The following is a 15,461-nucleotide window of genomic DNA, read 5'->3' on the forward strand; positions in this document are numbered from 1 at the left end:
TGCTATCAGTGAGGGTGTACTGGTCCTTACCAGTAAGCATGAACTTCAGAAAATTGCCACTTGACATTGGAGAGCATTGTGCAGATTCTACCAGCAGAACCAGAAATGGAAATAGAGGGCCCAAGAGCAAAAGGTTTAATAATGCAGCGAGTCTGTCAAGCAATTGAATTTAAATAATGCTATAATGCAAAACACTAGTTACTAATTGCTACAAGGAAGGAACTGCAACAGAAACTTTCAACAGTTTGTTATTATGCTGTGGAAATACTGTGAGATTGGCTTGGTCTTGCAATATAAAATCCTGATTTCAAATTGATTTTAATGAAACGAATGGAGTAAGCAGACAGCCTATTTGGAGTGGACACTTGAAAATAGGAATTCAATACTTAGAGAAAATATAAACTGTCTATCTGTCTAAAATAATAAATACAAGAAAAAATTTGAATAGTTTTCATGAAACAAGGTGGTTGTAATTCTATTTAATGCTGAACTCAGGTTGTGACTGATATTCCAGACATTTGGCTGTCTCAAAGCCAAGGTGGTGAAGCGCAGCTGTGTGATTGGCTTAGTTTTACTGGAAAACCCCACAAAGTTGTTGAGCTGTGGGGCTGTCTAAAAGCAAAGGCTTTGCAATCTAAGAAAATTAATAATGGAGAAGCGAAATCTTGATATTATTATAGTAAACCTAGGGCTCAAGGGAAAAAGATATGAAAAGATATAAAACTCTACAAAAAGCAGGATCAGAAGGTTGCAACTCTGCAAGACAGAGGATCGACCCACTCTAAAATCTCCAGTGGCCAACACAGCCACCCTTGGCTGATGACTGCCTGGCTAGCAGGGACTTGCTGGGTGTCACCATCGGGCGAGGTTATTGTGCTGCTGCTCAGCCTTGTAGCCTGTAAACCCAGGATGTCTTTTGTAGCTATCAACTAAAGTTATTGTTTGCTCCTAAATCATATCTGATCCTGCTTGCACAACGTGTGTGAAAAGATGCTTAAGTAAATGTGACACAGAGGGATGGTTAAAAGGTGGGGCTGAATACTCTGCCCTACTGAGAATTAGTTTGTGCTGCTTTACTACTACTACAATTATAGCTAAACAAATTTATCTCAAGAAAGTAAAGCAACTAGTTATGTTTATTTTGGATGTCTTCTGTAATCAAGACGATTTTTATTTCATTTGTGCCAAGCAGATGCATTTAAAAAGCTCTTTTTGGCTAACATACTCTATTTCTTCTGTGTTTTGTTTGTTAAAGTATTTTTGTGTTAAAACAATTGTGCTGAAACAATTATGGTATAACAATAGATAAGCATAGCATCAAGACACCATGCTAGCAGATTCTACCAGTGAAAAGGAAGGAGTGGAAACAGGATGCAGCTTAAGAGGTATATGAGAAACAACTAACAAAAATAAGGGTATTCAATGGAGTAGGAGGATTGAGATTTGGAAGCTGGGAGGTCAGATTATTTTGCATTCCTCAGAGAAAGAAGAAATACCAGTACTGTAGGTGGGCAAGGTAACAGAGATCACACTGCATTATGACTGATGCTAAGGAAAGGAAGAATAAAAAGATAATGTTAAAAAAGAAGGGCTTATCATTTTTGATATCTACCTACCTCCTGGGCAGTGCTTCATGGCAGTAGTTTATATTCTTTAAAAGTGTCTTGAGTTCATTTAGTAAGAAAATTTAACCCTGTTGTGGGGCTGAAACGGGTAAAATGTGAGAGAAACAGACACTCAAAGGAAGCCCAGACTTGCAGACCTCTACAAAATGGTTCCTTTCCATTTTTGGAGAGCACCAGCTGTGCTAGACTTTTTTTTTTTTTAAGTGATCCCAGGCAGCTCTGCCACGAGATGGCAATTTCCTCTCTTATTTCCACCTATATACCGCTACTGAGATGTTTCTGGTTTTGCCACAAAACAACTGCTGACAATACCAGCTGGGAAATGTGGAGTCTGAATGCCATTTAAGCCTTCTCTCTTGTCCTTTCACCATGGGGTCGTTTGCCCAGTGCATTAATTTGCAACAAGGTAAGACAGAGCTTTCAGTCTGTAGGGTCAGTTTTGAAGCCTTGAGCAACCTTTTTTTGCAGTTCTTTAGCAAATTGTCCATTCTGTCTGGGGACTTCATTAAGGAAGTAACAGGATTCTTTCTGCCAGTTCTTCAGCAAGAAGGGAACTTCATTTCCAGTGTTTAATATGAAAAAGTAAGGGTAAAGTTTGAATTAAAAAAAAAAAAAAGAGCCACATGATAGTATAGTGTTTCAACATGCTGTGCTACCTTATGCAAGATATGGCTAGGTGGTTACAATAGTATTGGTATTAATAAAAAAGAATCTCTGCTGATTTATTAGCGTGTTATAGATATTGTGTGGATGTACAGATATAAGCTGTATCAATTTTATCTGTATGCTTGTACACATACATGTAGTTTTGATGACCTTAAATTGAGTTTTAACAAATACGGAGTTAAGCATATGTTATATATATGTTGCAAGTCTCTTTCACTGTCAGGAGGACTAAGAATAGAATAAAGCAAAACGTCACACATACTGATTGTGCATCATCCTGCAGGGGGGTGACTCCCTGCTCAGGAAAATCTTTGTCTTTTACTTAGAACAGGAATTCCTACTTCAATATTTAAAAACAGCACATCATGGTAATTAAGTTAATGTAAAAATCAATGTACTAATTGGTTTTGGTTTGGTTTGGTTTGGTTTTTTTTCTCCCATTGCTACATATACTAATAATCAAATTCAGACTAAGCAGGTTCCTAAATCAATTAGTTGCTTTGGCTGCATCCATGTGCATATTAGCTGTAAATTTCCAAAAGATTCTAGTAGGAGCCACTTGAACAAATGAAAAACAATTTTATTGAAACAGGTATAGGAATAGGGATGCTTCCTGGTAATGCACAGTTACTCTGTCTAGACAAGCGTAAAGAGACAGAAGATCATTGAATTTTAGAACATCATTGTGCCAGTAACAGTTTGCTGCTTGTACAAGATCTTCTGAAGTATTTTTTTGTAGACATTTGCTACTCTGAGACCCTATAGTGAATTTTCAAGCAAGAACCTTGCAGAATAAGGCAGTTCTTTTTGTTAACTGGTATTCTATTTCTCCAAGTCTTAAGCATATTATTTTCACTTCTCTAAAAGACATGGTTAAAGCCACCAGCCTAACATGAGAATAAAATAATAATAATAATGATAAACACAAACATGAAACCACAATCAAAACAACCAAAAAAACCTTAAAACGAAATTTTAAAATATCTTCACAGTAATTAGGTCAGACTTCCTTTGGTATGAATGAGTAGGCAGGAGTAAGCCACCAGTCACAGAGTCAGAGAGAAATTTAGGTCAGAAGAGAACTTTGTAGCTCTTTTTTCTAGTGTCATGCCCAAAAATAGGGCAACCATCAAAGTTTGGGGCTGCTCAGGATCTTGTTTGTGAAAATGTCCAGGCTTCCAAAGCTTTAGAGAAGTTGTTACATGATGCATGCAGTATTCTCACTAAATTGAACCATTTGGCCAATTAACCACATTTTTGTCATAATATAATTTTACACAGGTTTTAATGTTAATGATTTTCATTGCTAACTAACGCATAAAGAAGAGAAGGTAAAATATATCTTGTTACTTTGTATCACATGCAGCAGATGCAGGTTACCAGTTTGTTTTCATGCTTTTCAGATTGAACTCCAGCTTTCTTCTCCATGAAGGTTTGGGCCTTACTTCTCCACACATGGGCATAATTCTCCATTCTCTGGCCTGCTCAGAACCCTGTCCTTCAACATCTCTATTCCCTCAGAGCTAATACACTTATTCCTCCACTCTTAAAAAATAAATACTATTTTCACCTGAATTTTCTGTAATCAAGCCACAAACTGAACTTAAAGTTTTTTTATTCTCTGTGGGTGTATACGTTCATATATATCTCATAAAGATAGTATTTTTCTGATCAAGTGTCTCCCAGTAAGTTAATTTATTGGAATCTTACCATTGCAAGCAGAAATATGCTTTAGACATAGGGAAGTCTCAGCTTAAGTAAAATAAGAATCTGCTTATTTGACCTGCTGTATGTGATCAAATTAATAAGAAATGAGCTTCCAATACGTTTCAGAAATGTCAGGTCCTTCAGGGAACGTTTTGGTGTTTTATTTATTTTTGTTTAATATAAAAACTGCATTAAATGACACTTACTGTTTTTTATTTTCATACATTAAGCTTCATTATTTGCTGATTGATGGTTTGACTCATTCCTGTTCTCCTCCTGCTCAATTACATACAGTCAGTTTGTTATTCCTCTGTAATTTCATGACCACGCTAATGAAAGTATGGGGACTGTGGACTGATTTCCATGGAGCCTTACCTTCTTGTAATTTAGGGCCTGTTAGAAATGAAAATAAAACTTCCAAGAATTTACAATTTAAGAACAATTTAAATGTAATTAATTAAAGAGAAATCCTGGTACTTCCATTACAACAAAATTCAGAATCTTTGAGCACTTTGATTTCTCACTTGATGTTTTAGAGACCTGCAGATGCACACCTGGCAGTATTTTGTAAAACATTTGTCCAGCTGTCTGGCTGGATAGGGGTGCACAGTTTTTAGAAGTAAATAGCGGCATCTGCCTATGACTACTTTATACAGTGTGTATAAACCTCCTACCGCCTAAGTGGCATATGGAAAGTCTAGCTGTAGTCTCTAAAATAAAATCCTAGATTTCTCCTTTAGAAGCCCTGGCTACAGTAGACATTCTAGCAAGAAACTTAAAGAATGTTTTGTAAAGGAGTGGTAATTCACAGTGAACTTTCTTAGTCTGTTGGGGATTTTTTTTAGTTGGTTGGGATTTTTCCTATTGTGGAAGGAGTTGAGTCCTCCATTGGTCCTGTCTTGCTACCTCCATACCATGTGCTATCTTGTGCTGATATAACTCCAGTGACTGCAGTGAAGTTGTATCTGATCTATAGAACTGAAAGATCCAGATCAAGCCTTGGACTTGGTTTTTTTATTAGCAGCTATGTTAGGCATTATATTGAGCCTTGCTTAATTTCAAAATATTTTTCATATCCACATCCCAGTCCTCATACTTTAATTATGTAACATAAATACCATATGGGCCCAGTCTGCTGAAAACAGAACCAAAGAGAGGGATGAGGAGAAAAAATAATGATAAATTATCCGTTGATTACTTGTAAGCACCAGTCCAACTCAAAGTATTTGCAAACTGCAAGTTCCTGGAGCTTGGGAGAGTATTCTGTAGCAGTACAACAAAGTATTGCTTTGGCATTTTGGCCCTGGTCTGCCTCAGAGACCAGGCTTTTGGTTTGACCCACTGTTGTTGTTAGTTTTGTGTTTGGTTTGGGGTTTTTTTTTGTGGAGAGTTTTTTTATGTGTTTTCCATACTTCTCTAAGATTCAGGGCAATATGCCAGTACTAAAACTGTACTAGTGTCAGGGATTCTGCTTTACTCCTGGTGCCTACTTTTTAATAATAGCGAAGTACCTAAAATCACATACATGATCTTGCATTTTTAGATTGCTGCATGTCCAAGAACTTCAGAGATCTTTATGACTACAGCAATCCCTACACTCTTCTATGGATGAGAAGTAAATTTAGTGCAATTTTTACTAATTGGTAAATGGAAGTATGAGATTAAACAATATGGCCAAGAGCAGAGACATTTTTTACAATGAGGGTGGTGGGACACTGGAACAGGTTGCCCAGAGAAGTTGTGGATCCTCGGTGTTGGAAATGTTTTATGATTCTGTGATCATGGTAGCTGTAGTAGTGTATCATAAGATACAGGTTAGTTTGGGCCCAAGGTCTTCTCACAGATTAGCTGCACAGTTTTATGTCTGACTGCACCGGCTCAGCACATTATTCCTAATTTCTTCATTGTAAGGGAGAAAATAATTGAGCATGTAAAGTGCATTTAGTATACGTTTGTATGCCTGTATCTACAGACAATGAATGGAAATATTCTGGATATTATGGACTGAAGATCAAAATATCGGAATACACAGTTGCCTAGTAGGTAACTTCAGATGTGATTCTATGGGTTTTGAGTGTTAATTACTTCATATACAAAACGTGTATAAGGTAATATTAAATATTCATTTGAAACATTGTGCTATGCATCACCAATAACTGAGGTGCAATACAAGAAACTGAAATGCTTTTAAACTAAGCTTCAGCATTGGTATCCCAACATCCCAGATAGAAAATTACAGAACAGAGATTGAAATGTTTTAAACAAAAAGTTGGTGATTATTTGGAATAGAATCCATCATCTGATATTCATTTGACTACTGTGACATAAGACAGATTTCTAATGTGCTAGATGGATGAATGTTGTAAACCCCTTAGCATATTTTTTAATTTTTTTTTTAAGATTTAATAACCTTTCTATACAGAAAAATACTGTTATTTTTCTGAGTTGCCTAAATGACCCGTTCTATTCGTTTGGCTCCTGACAACTTGAGAGATCAACTTCTTTCTTAGAACATTTTATTGGGAGCGGATACTCATTTTATTACATGGTCACTTTTTGTGTGCTAGTAGCTGTTGGGACCTGTGCTAAATATTATGGTTTTGTTTTATCACTGGGTTGTCTGTCTCTTTAAATGAAAACTTGCTGTGTGTGTTTGGGAGGTGTTGGAGAAGTTCTCACTGGGGATGTGCTGTGACCTTGGTGTTGTGTGCCATTTGTGCATCATTAAAAGGTTGTAATGAAGTTCTGCCGCACACAGATTGTAAAAGGTCAAGCAGAAAGTTGGGAGCCAATGAGGTTGGGAAGAAAAATTGTGCTAGCAGCAGAGGTTGAGGGATTCATTATATTGATGCTATGGGGTTTTCAGCAGAGTAATAACTGAGTTAGCAATAGAATGTAAATCTTCTCAGCCACTTAGTCTGAGCCTGCTTCCTCTTGATTTGTGGGGATATATTTTTACTAGAGTACAGGAAAAGTCATTATGCTTTCAGGAAAGCCACTAGAACTAGTTAATGCATTGTAGGTAGAAAGACAGAAGACAAACAGAACTGTATGTGGCTCATCTGTAAAACCAGGGCATTGGTGACAGAGAACAATTGTACCAAATTAAAATGTTTATGTAAATAATTGGAGTTGCTGCACCACATAGTTGTAGGTTTGCAGGTTTTGGTTGGCAGGTTATGTTGTATATATGTAGAATGCTGGGCTAATAACTCTAAAGGCTGCCTTTATGGCTCATACCATGGAAAGTGGTAGTGGCCTTCCAGAATCATACCTACGTGCGAAGGTATCCTTCAGTCCTATAGACTGCATCATTTCCCCCTATTTCTCTGAAAAATGGCCCCTGTAATTGCAGAAGTACACGTTTCTATCAGATAGAGCCACATTTAACAGACCATGTAACTTCCTTGCATTATAATTGACTTGAAATTAATTTTAGCTATTGTGCATTATAAAATAAAATGGAAGAATAAGTCTAATCTCCAACTGCTATGCCCTAAGAAAAATCAGAAGTAACTCAAATATGTGGAACAGTTTTACTTTCCAGTTCTCTGGATATGCTAAAAAATGTTCTGGCATAATTTGTCACAATCTATATAGAGACAACAAGTTATATGAAAGGCTGTGGTTTTGTTGTACTTTTATAGTCTTGCTCTATAAAAGTTGAGATTTTTTTGATGGATATGGAAAAGTTAGCAATTTTTAATCATTCTCCACTTAGCAAATTGATTTCCTAGAAAGTTGTTCGTTTAATGTGGAAGAGGCACCATCTGGTGTGACCAATCTAAGACTTTCTTTGTTAATTACTTAAATATGCAGATTCTTGGAGGAACTAAAGACCCAAATATCTCTAATTCTCCTCTAATATGTATGGAAGTCACTAGGAGCCTTTATGTTGCTTTCAGTGATAACAACCTGTCATTGTCTTCCAAAGGCTTTGCATTTCATCCCTATAACTATTAATAAATTTATATTATTTAGGGAATTACATCTAAAAGAAGAAAACTGTCCAAAAGTTGGTGCCAGATTCACTATTGTGCTCATCATGTTCTATACTTGAGCAGTATAGGAAGGATCAAACCCATTACTCCTAAATGGCCCTAAAAAACTCATTGTCAGTGTTCATCCCTTTTCTTTCCTGGCAGGTGATCTTGTAACTAATCTAATGTGTCAATTACAACCAGCTTTGAAAGAGAATACACAAAGGATCTGGAGGGAAGAAAAAAAAGAAAAAAAAAAAAAAAAGAAACCAAAACAACGTTGTGACTACAACAGGTTATTTGGCATCCAGTCAGCTTGCATTAGATCACTGTAAATTACCTGTCAAATTATTCCTTTTCTGAACATGTTTTGTTTCAAGATCCTCAGCTAAACACTTACATATTTTGTACCTTTATTCTGTCACGCTTTCACACTTGCTATGCAGTTCTGTTTTGTTCTAGAAAATACCATCTCTACAGACTGTGATAAAACAGCTCAGAGATGTTTTCAAAGAATGCTTTAATCAATATTGGAGGCATATTTCTTTGTGCATTGATTATGGTAAGGTGTTTAATTAATCAGCAGACAGTATTGTAATAAAGAAAAATGTTACTGAAGAAATTATAATGGAAAATTACAGAAATTATTTTTAACACCATCTTGAAGATTTAACACACACGTACCCCCTAGTGCTGTGAACCTGAGACAATTCTGCTAATGCAAAACTGTTCGTTTTGGAGACTTTTATGTTTGCTTGGTCCCATACTCCATAACTCATATCTATACAACTGAATATTTCCGCTCCCATATTTACATAGTGTTTCTCTCTAAAAATGAAGGATCTTATGTCCCAGTATGGCCCCTCTTTAGGTATATTACAGAATCAAATTCCTGAAGTCTGTTGCAGTGCTTTTGAGAGACAGGTCCTTTTGGATGCTAATTCACAGAGACCCAGTTTGCAGGTATATCAAGTACAGTCTCAAGAGTCAGGTTTCCACAGGTTGTCTAATTCATTCCTCTGCCCCAAACAGGATCACCCATACTTGTGTCATTCCTGATGGATGTTAGCATCCATCTTTGTACACTTCCAGAGAGGTGATGACTGTATTTAACTAACCTTATCATTAGATATTTTTTTCCTACTTACTAGCCAAAATCTCTCGTTCTTCAGTCTTACTCCTGATACTGCCTTCTGTGAAGGAGTGATTAACTGCAGGAGTCATTTACGTATTGGCAGTCTTTTATCAAGTGTGTCATTTACATCCTACTCCTCAGTTTAAACATTCTCTTTCACATTGTTTCATGTCATCGCTGTTGTTCCCTGAACGATTCTCTTTCCTGTCTGTGAAGGTGGCCTCCAAAAGCAGAGGCAGTACTCCAAAGTCTTTCTGATGCTTATTAGAGCAGAAAGGATCATTGTGCTTGTCCTAGAGGTGATACTTCTGTTTGTACATCTTGTTTTATGAAAAGGCTTCTGCTGAACATGTGAACTTTGGATAAAGACCAAAATGCAGATCAATTCTGGGCAGTAAGGGTACAGGTGCTGTTATATAACTTCATGCCTGTTGCTTCCTTACCATTGCCATAGCAAATACGCTCTGTTCAAATGCTAAGGAGTCTTAAACTCACTTTATTTGAAATTTCCAATGCTGCATTTTACCTTTCAGTTGGGCTTCCACGTGTTAAGAGTCTGGACTATACCAATATAACCAGCATATTCAGGTACAGCTTTCTCTGCCTTTACCCTTCCTGCTCCGAATTCACTGTTTAGGATCCATAAGAATGAAAGGAGTAGAAGGCTGTAGAGAAGTACAAGTGAAGGAGTTATTAATCAGCTGTCACTCTGTGCATTCGCATAAGGCAAAACTCTGTTGAGTAACCAACACGTTTTTGCCTGATTATTTTTAAACTGGTTAAGGCATGATGTTTCATGTCACGTTTTATCTGGAAAACTTACTTACAGCCAAGAAGGTAAATCACACAGTGATTATAATATTTGCTATTTGTATTAATTTCTCAAGATGTATATTGCATCAGGCAATAAGGCTTTCACTTGTATTGGTCAATTCGCTTTTTGCTGGCGTGTTATAGAAGTTTTGGTAATTATAATCAATTAAGATACATGAGATGTTATGTCATGATTCCCATTACAGCATCATTCTTTCAGTGAGTTATCTCTATGGAACACTGTTCTGATGAATTATGTTGCAAAGTTCTGGCCTATGCCAAGTTCTCCATTTTGAATTATACACAGTATTTTGTAATCCTGATTTTGCTTTTCAAAAATGCATCTTATTATTTCCAGCAACAAATTGTGCCAGAGATAGTGAGTCTTGGAAAATGACTGAGCTTCTGTGGAGGTCATTTTTGTAAATGAGGCTTGGGGGAAAAAAAAAAAAAAGTCCCCATTTTCATTTTCAACCATATAATAGAGTTAGCAGTTCAGTGCCCAAATTATGGAAGTGACAGAGAGAGGCAGAAATCAAGAGCCCTGCTCCCAAAACAATTGAATTAAACTGGCTTCAAATTATACTGAGAATCTGTGCTTTTGCTACTTCTGTTATTAGACAGAAAATTATTTCCTGTGGGGCATTGTTAATGAGCCAAAAACTGTTGGAGTTAGTCATTCTGTTCCCCATCACACTTGTGCTCCCCAGGATGCCCAGCTTCTGCACCCAGCCCCTCCATACTGCTGTTCCTACTGTATTTCTGCTGAGAGATTCAAAAGGGAATGCTGTTCTGTTTAACATAATTTAACAGCTTTAACTTTGCTATCTCTTGTGGTGGCCTTCGGGAGATTACTGAGCTTTGAGAACATCCACTTCCGGCCAGTGCTAAGTGTCAGGATGAGTCTGTTGGAGTTTTACTGTAGTGTGGAAAGAAAACGCCCCTAGCTGCAAGTACTTGTGCTAGCAAAGTGCCTTACGTAGCCCTTGTTTAGCAGGAAGCTATTGCAAACGGTGTTTTTATTTATGAAGGCTTGTCACCATTCCTATTTAAATTTAACGGTGTATTGCTGTGAGATGAGGTCATCAGGCCACTTATTAATTTGGACAGAAGAAAAACAAAACCAGCTTTTGGGCTCCATTGGCAATATTTTTTGAGTACCTGCTATTTAATCACCTTCCTGCTATGTTCAGGATGTCAGCTATATATATTACATATTTTATTTAAGTGTATAGAATGAGGTGTGGTAATGATTTCTACATTCTTAGTAATGAAGTACTAGCTTCCCTAAGGCATCTGAAATTACTGTGGTTCAGCAGCATCCGAGATACTTACGACACCAAACCCAAGTTGTTGTATTTTATACCTTTGCTGCTGGCACTGAATTTCTACATGGTTACTTAACCAATTAAAGCTGGTTTATTGCTTTTAATCACCTGTCTAACTTACTTTGTTTTCTAGTTTATCAAATCAGGCTAGAATATTTTATAAATGCCTACTTTGTTGCTGACAGACAAAGCAGCTATATGCCATGTTATCTACATGCAGCTAGTGCTGTCTCTGAGAATAGCATTATGAGAGTTGGGAGGAACATTTTAAAAATATCATTTCAAGGATCCTAGACCCAAATTGTGACTTGTCTTACAGTTTCAAGTGCATCCCAGGCCATAAATAGCAATATTTGCAAAACCCCACTTCAACATCTGTGAAAAATTGCATTCTTGTTTGGAAGCTATTATAGGGGAATCGTTTTGCACTTATTTCCTTGATGAACTTACAGCAAAAACAGTTAAGTAAGAGCGTGCTTTTCTCAGAGCTGTGTACTTACTTCTGACAATCTTGCTGATTGAAGAAGGCGTGTGAATACCAAGCAAAGTAGGGCCAGGTGGAATCTGCAGGGCTCCAACCGTGCACAGGCATGTGCTAAGTTACTTCTCACAGCTTCCCCACCTTCCTCTTCATCTTGAGCTCATGGACAGTGTGTTTCCAAATGTTATTTATGACTTCTTTTCTGGAACCATGGACTAAGTGCCTGTTCTGTATTTCCATTATGTTGAGGAAAACATTTTGATGATTTCCTAGGCAAACCTTAGGATTAGTTCTTGGATCTTACTCTAGATCTGTTGACAGTTGTCAAGGCAGATGACTCTCTCTTCTTTTTCCCCTTCTTTCTCTTGTTCTTTCAGGCTGCTTTTCAGGAAATTCTTCGTTGATGCCGTCCTGCTTTCTTCGAGGTTTCCTTCCAGCTATGTCCTGGTTGCTTTCTCTTTTCTCCCTTTGCCTCATCTTTGGTTTCATTTGCAACTGACTTAAATAACCCGTTCTATGATGCTGAATGAAAACCCTGTCTATCATCCTGTCATCTGTCCAAACTAACACCCCAGCAACTCCAGAGATACTATGTGGCTGTTTAGTTTTAAGCTAAATTAATCATAACTAAAGAGAATTCTGCTTTTTTTTCACTCCCTCATTTCTTTCCCTGTTCTTCCCTGGTTGCTACTCTCTTACCTGATGAAGATGGATAGCACTATATTCTGCCTCTAAAACTTATTTAAAATGACTTCTAAGGCTTGTAAACAACCACCCGGCAAGTGTGAGATCAGCACTTAGCCATATGGAAAGGTTTCTAGAATATTTTTTAGTTAGTCTCACTGAGTTCTCCTTTGTTTTATTCCTTTGTCTTGATTATAACCAAGATTTCAAATACTTTGCAGAATAGTTGGCTGCACAGCACCTGCTATTAAGCTAACCTGACAGACTTCTAAATTACACTGTTGTGAAATTAAGTCAGAATATACTAATAACAGATTGCCTGGACCTATAGGAAATAATCTTTGGAGAGTTATTGAAATGAAAGCCTTATTTCAAAGGATTTCAGTGAAAAACTGAATCTGAAAGTCAAATGAAATGTCTTCCATTATTTTTCAATAGTACTCTTATCTGTGTGTGTGCGCCCTGTAAGACAAAATGGCGCCGCATATTCCTCATTACATAAAAATCCTTCAGCTGAATCCTGCAGACTGGCATGAACCTTGCTCCCAAATCTAGTAAAGCTCTTCTGTATGGGCTGAACTTGAACTAGAAGGGATTGCATCCTTGAAGAATTTGTATTTAGCATGTTCTTTTCTAGTTATCAGTAAGACTGCTTAGTGAGTGTGGCCTTGGTGGCTTCAGAGAAAATACTTCACACTGTTTCTTGTGGAACATTCAAGGGAAACAGCCTGTGAGTCTACAGAGATAAGTTTCCATCCTGACGTGATGCATTGTTAGAGTGAGTTTACATTGTTCAGGTGCACCCTTAATACACAGCACTCAGAAGCCTGCAGTAATCACACAAAAGAGTCGTGTTTATGGCCAAGCTTCAATATATCACAGAATCTACTTAGAAGAGTGGAGCAGGGGAGGAAGTAATTTGCAATACTTGAGCCACTCAGGTATAAATTGCACTCTTCTTGTGTGAGCCTAAGAAGATAAGATTTTTCTTTTTTTTTTTTAAACTTATAAACAAAAGATTATGTGCCTATTCACATACATACAGCCAGTTATTCAGTGCTGTGTGACAAAATGTCACGAAGAATGTACAAATATGCTGGTGCAATGACCTCTAACAGTAAGTAGTCTTTCTAGAACTGGCAGCCCTCAGCCTTCAGAAAATTCTGAACTGTCAGCTGCAACTTTTAGGCAGCAAATTTCCCAGAAAATACACCATTAATCAATTTAGACAGCAGGAGACATAACTGATCAGAGAAAGACTGACATCTTGATCAAAATACACATTTTGTTTACTTGCATTTATAGGTGATGTTGGCCAATTTGAGCTGAGGTAGAGTCTTCTAATTTGAAATCTTTTGAGTACAGAGTTTATAGAAACCAAGAAGTTTTTATTTGATGGCTCTTTGTGGATTTACATATATTGAGGTGACTGGAGGGGAAAACAACCGGTTTGTTTATTAGTAGTTCCGAGATCTGCAGACTGCTTAAGGCTGTGGGTTTATTGGTCTTCCTGCAACAGAAACACTCTCACTTTTTTTTTTTTTTTTAAGATCACCAGATAAAGGCCTTAATAAAGACATTTCAGTTACACTTCTATTGCTTTACCTGAAAAATAAACTTTCAGGATTATTAGCCTGGCATCATTAGGAACAAAACATTCACTTTAAAAAGCAAATTGAAACATACTTTGCAGGAATGAACAGGATTCAGCTCTGGTTGTTGGGTGATAGAAACTATTTCTTTTATTGTGCTTTATGAGCAGTAAGATGCAAAACTTGTAACATTTTGAAAGTACTATTAAGTGAATGAGGCGAATGGAGGAACAGGGCAGAGAGCTTTGGGAGAATTTCTGGTTGATCTGCCATAGGGACACGTGGTTAAAAGCAATAGCTTGTCCATGGTTTATCGAGTTCTGTTGGCAGGCAGCCTGTAGAATTGTTTCCTTCTAGTCCAACACAGCAGAGGGAAAAGAAAACCATGTAAACTACCCTGAAGTATCAGGCAGAGGAAAGCCTAGGACTGCACATGTGGTCAGCGGACACAGGTCATTTTCCGTTTTGTTCCCTCTCTGTGGTGTGTCCAGACCTGTGGGCCAGGTTCCAGTAGCAGAAGTATAATGCTGTTGGAGATACCCTCAGGTACCTGAGACACCCTGCATAACCTGAGAAGACAGATCCAACACAGGAGTTAGGGGAGACTCCCAGCATTTTGGATCAGCAGCTGGAGGTGGAGCAGATTAATTTGCAGAGCCTGAAAAAAAGGCTAGACATCCAAATCCTGCCCTTCTGATGAAATCCCAATCCCATAGGATTAATGTAATTTCTATTTAAGAAGTGAGGATTTATGCTTTAATAAATAAAGGTCCTAATTTCTGAAAGTGGTAAAGTTACATAGTATACCTTATTTGCCAGCCAAACCATGGATTTTTAGGCAGCTGAAAGTTTTTTCATTAAATAACTATAGCCCAGCATCTAAGTTATGGCAAATGTAGAAGGACCTTATCCTGCAGGTTTGTCTGCTAATGTCAGCAGTCACTAATTGAGCTATGTAGTGCATATAGAAGCTACACTATGCGCAATATAATACTATAGGAAGATGAGAGAATAACCAAGCCAGTTTCTCCTACCACTTATTGCTCAGTTCATGCATTTTATATGATAGCATATGAGTTCTCAAAATTGTTTTGGAAAAGCAGGTCTGCCTGCTTAAAAATGGAGAAGTCAAATGGGGCATTAATATTTTGACATAATTACTAATCCCTTCTGCCACCTCCAGGAATGATTTGTATCATGGCTGTGCCAAAGCAAATTTATTTCAGATTTCTTACACACACTAAGCATGAATGTTTTCTGTTGGATCTACAATTAATACACTTGTTTCTGTCTCCCAGCTTACTAGTGTTCTAATGTCTCTTTCAAGCTGCACAGTTCTAAATGATAGGAATGAACCAATCAGTTGCTTTAAAATTCCTCATTTGAATGATAATGAATTAACAAAATAGATTATAAAATATAGCTTAAACTGAGTCTGACTACATACTGT

The 15,461-nt window shown here is 37.3% G+C and overlaps 1 protein-coding gene across 10 annotated transcripts in view; it reads left to right on the plus strand.

Moving 5' to 3' along the window:
* Positions 1-15,461, plus strand: part of NLGN1 (neuroligin 1) — a 378,226-nt gene that overhangs the window by 276,981 nt on the left and 85,784 nt on the right. The window lies entirely within an intron of this gene.

Source organism: Patagioenas fasciata, chromosome 9, assembly GCF_037038585.1.
Source record: "Patagioenas fasciata isolate bPatFas1 chromosome 9, bPatFas1.hap1, whole genome shotgun sequence".
NCBI classification, from domain to species: domain Eukaryota; kingdom Metazoa; phylum Chordata; class Aves; order Columbiformes; family Columbidae; genus Patagioenas; species Patagioenas fasciata.